This window comes from Hordeum vulgare, chromosome 4H (genome assembly GCF_904849725.1).
Source record: "Hordeum vulgare subsp. vulgare chromosome 4H, MorexV3_pseudomolecules_assembly, whole genome shotgun sequence".
In the NCBI taxonomy this organism is placed as follows: domain Eukaryota; kingdom Viridiplantae; phylum Streptophyta; class Magnoliopsida; order Poales; family Poaceae; genus Hordeum; species Hordeum vulgare.
This window is the reverse complement of record NC_058521.1, coordinates 29352010-29355798: the sequence shown is the minus strand read 5'-3', so window position 1 is coordinate 29355798 and position 3789 is coordinate 29352010.

Genomic DNA, 3789 nt, shown 5'->3' with positions numbered 1-3789 from the left:
ATATGAATTGCCTGATATACCTGAGGGTTACATTATGGAGGGAGAGATAGCTGAGGATTTTCTTGCATGTAAGGATGCCTATGATGTTGAGAAATTACTTCTCAAGTGGAAGGAAAAATCTTTGAAAGGTAGGATGAAATACGACCCGAAGTTTGCCACTTCACCTATCTTTATCACCGATAAGGATTATGAATTCTCTGTCGATCCTGAGATAATCTCTCTAGTCGAATCTGATCCTTTCCACGGTTACGAGTCTGAGACGGTCGTAGCCCATCTTACCAAACTACACGATATAGTCACCCTTTTCACTAGTGAGGAGAAGATCCGCCACTACTATATCCTTAAGTTGTTTCCTTTCTCTCTAAAGGATGACGCTAAAGCCTGGTTCACTTCTCTTGCTCCTGGATGTGTGAGTAGTCCCCAGGATATGGTATATTACTTCTTTGAGAAATATTTCCCTGCCCATAAGAAGCAAGCTGCCTTGCAGGAAATATACAACTTTGCTCAACTCAAAGAAGAGAGTCTCCCACAAGCTTGGGGGAGGCTCGTCCAGCTACAGAATGCTTTGCCTGATCACCCTCTTACGAAGAACGAGATACTTGATATCTTCTATAACGGACTTACCGATGCTTCTAGAGACCACCTAGATAGTTGTGCCGGTTGTGTTTTTAGGGAACGAACTGTAGAACAAGCTGAGACTCTACTGAATAACATCTTGATCAACGATAATGCTTGGAATATTCCCGAACCACCTCCTAAGCCAACTCCGAAGAAAAGAGGTATTCTATTCCTCAGTCCCGAAGATATGCAAGAAGCCAAGAAATCTATGCAAGAGAAAGACATTAGATCTGAAGATGTCAAAAATCTACCACCTATCAAAGAGATCCATGGTCTCGATAACCCGATACAGGTAGTAGAAGTAAATTCTCTGCGTAGGTTTGATGAGAGTGATATTCCTTTTGATAAACCTGTTAGCCTATGCTTTGATGAGTTTGACAACTTTGTTGCCAAACAACAGAGTTTCAATGATTATGTTAGCAGACATTTGGAACAAAGTACTCGTATGCTTATGTTGGAAATATGCCCTAGAGGCAATAATAAATTAGTTATTATTATATTTTCTCAATTCATGATAATCGTTTATTATCCATGCTATAATTGTATTGATTGGAAACACAATCCTTGTGTGGATACATAGACAAAACACTGTCCCTAGTAAGCCTCTAGTTGACTAGCTCGTTGATCAAAGATGGTCAAGGTTTCCTGGCCATAGGCAAGTGTTGTCACTTGATAATGGGATCACATCATTAGGAGAATCATGTGATGGACTAGACCCAAACTAATAGACGTAGCATGTTGATCGTGTCATTTTGTTGCTACTGTTTTCTGCGTGTCAAGTATTTGTTCCTATGACCATGAGATCATATAACTCACGGACACCGGAGGAATGCTTTGTGTGTATCAAACGTCGCAACGTAACTGGGTGACTATAAAGATGCTCTACAGGTATCTCCGAAGGTGTTCGTTGAGTTAGTATGGATCAAGACTGGGATTTGTCACTCCGTGTGACGGAGAGGTATCTCGGGGCCCACTCGGTAATACAACATCACACACAAGCCTTGCAAGCAATGTAACTTAGTGTAAGTTGCGGGATCTTGTATTGCGGAACGAGTAAAGAGACTTGCCGGTAAACGAGATTGAAATAGGTATGCGGATACTGACGATCGAATCTCGGGCAAGTAACATACCGAAGGACAAAGGGAATGACATACGGGATTATACGAATCCTTGGCACTGAGGTTCAAACGATAAGATCTTCGTAGAATATGTAGTATCCAATATGGGCATCCAGGTCCCGCTATTGGATATTGACCGAGGAGTCTCTCGGGTCATGTCTACATAGTTCTCGAACCCGCAGGGTCTGCACACTTAAGGTTCGACGTTGTTTTATGCGTATTTGAGTTATATGGTTGGTTACCGAATGTTGTTCGGAGTCCCGGATGAGATCACGGATTTCACGAGGGTTTCCGGAATGGTCCGGAAACGAAGATTGATATATAGGATGACCTCATTTGATTACCGGAAGGTTTTCGGAGTTACCGGGAATGTACCGGGAATGACGAATGGGTTCCGGGAGTTCACCGGGGGGGGGGGGGGGGGAAACCCACCCCGGGGAAGCCCATAGGCCTTTGGGGAGACACACTAGCCCTTAGTGGGTTGGTGGAACAGCCCACAAGTGCCCTATGCGCCAAGGAGAAGAAAATCACGAGAGAAAAAAAAGGAGGAGGTGGGAAGGAAGGGGGACTCCCTCCCACCAAACCTAGTCCAACTCGGTTTGGGGGGAGAGTCCTCCCCCTTGGCTCGGCCGACTCCCTTGGGAGTCCTTGGACCCCAAGGCAAGTCTCCCCCCTCCTCCTCCTATATATAGTGGGGTTTTAGGGCTGATTTGAGACGACTTTTCCACGGCAGCCCGACCACATACCTCCACGGTTTTTCCTCTAGATCGCGTTTCTGCGGAGCTCGGGCGGAGCCCTGCTGAGACAAGGTCATCACCAACCTCCGGAGCGCCGTCATGCTGCCGGAGAACTCTTCTACCTCTCCGTCTCTCTTGCTGGATCAAGAAGGCCGAGATCATCGTCGAGCTGTACGTGTGCTGAACGCGGAGGTGCCGTCCGTTCGGTACTAGATCGTGGGACTGATCGCGGGATTGTTCGCGGGGCGGATCGAGGGACGTGAGGACGTTCCACTACATCAACCGCGTTCACTAACGCTTCTGCTGTACGATCTACAAGGGTACGTAGATCACTCATCCCCTCTCGTAGATGGACATCACCATGATAGGTCTTCGTGCGCGTAGGAATTTTTTTGTTTCCCATGCGACGTTCCCCTACAGTGGTATCAGAGCTAGGTTCATGCGTAGATGTCTTCTCGAGTAGAACACAAAAGTTTTTGTGGGCGGTGATGTGCGTTTTGCTGCCCTCCTTAGTCTTTTCTTGATTCCGCGGTATTGTTGAATCGAAGCGGCTCGGACCGACATTACTCGTACGCTTACGAGAGACTAGTTTCATCGCTACGAGTAACTCCGTTACTCAAAGATGACTGGCGGGTGTCAGTTTCTCCAACTTTAGTTGAATCAGAATTGACCGAGGAGGTCCTTGGATGAGGTTAAATAGCAATTCATATATCTCCGTTGTGGTGTTTGCGTAAGTAAGATGCGATCCTACTAGATACCCACGGTCACCACGTAAAACATGCAAACAACAAAATTAGAGGACGTCTAACTTGTTTTTGCAGGGTATGCTTGTGATGTGATATGGCCAACGATGTGATGTGATATATTGGATGTATGAGATGATCATGTTGTAATAGTTAATATCGACTTGCACGTCGATGGTACGGCAACCGGCAGGAGCCATAGGGTTGTCTTTATACTAACGTTTGTGCTTGCAGATGCGTTTACTATTTTGCTAGGATGTAGCTTTAGTAGTAATAGCATGAGTAGCACGACAACCCCGATGGCGACACATTGATGGAGATCATGGTGTGACGCCGGTGACAAGAAGATCGTGCCGGTGCTTTGGTGATGGAGATCAAGAAGCGCATGATGATGGCCATATCATGTCACTTATGAATTGCATGTGATGTTAATCCTTTTATGCACCTTATTTTGCTTAGAACGACGGTAGCATTATGAGGTGATCTCTCACTAAAATTTCAAGACGAAATTGTGTTCTCCCCGACTGTGCACCGTTGCTACAGTTCGTCGTTTCGAGACACCACGTGATGATC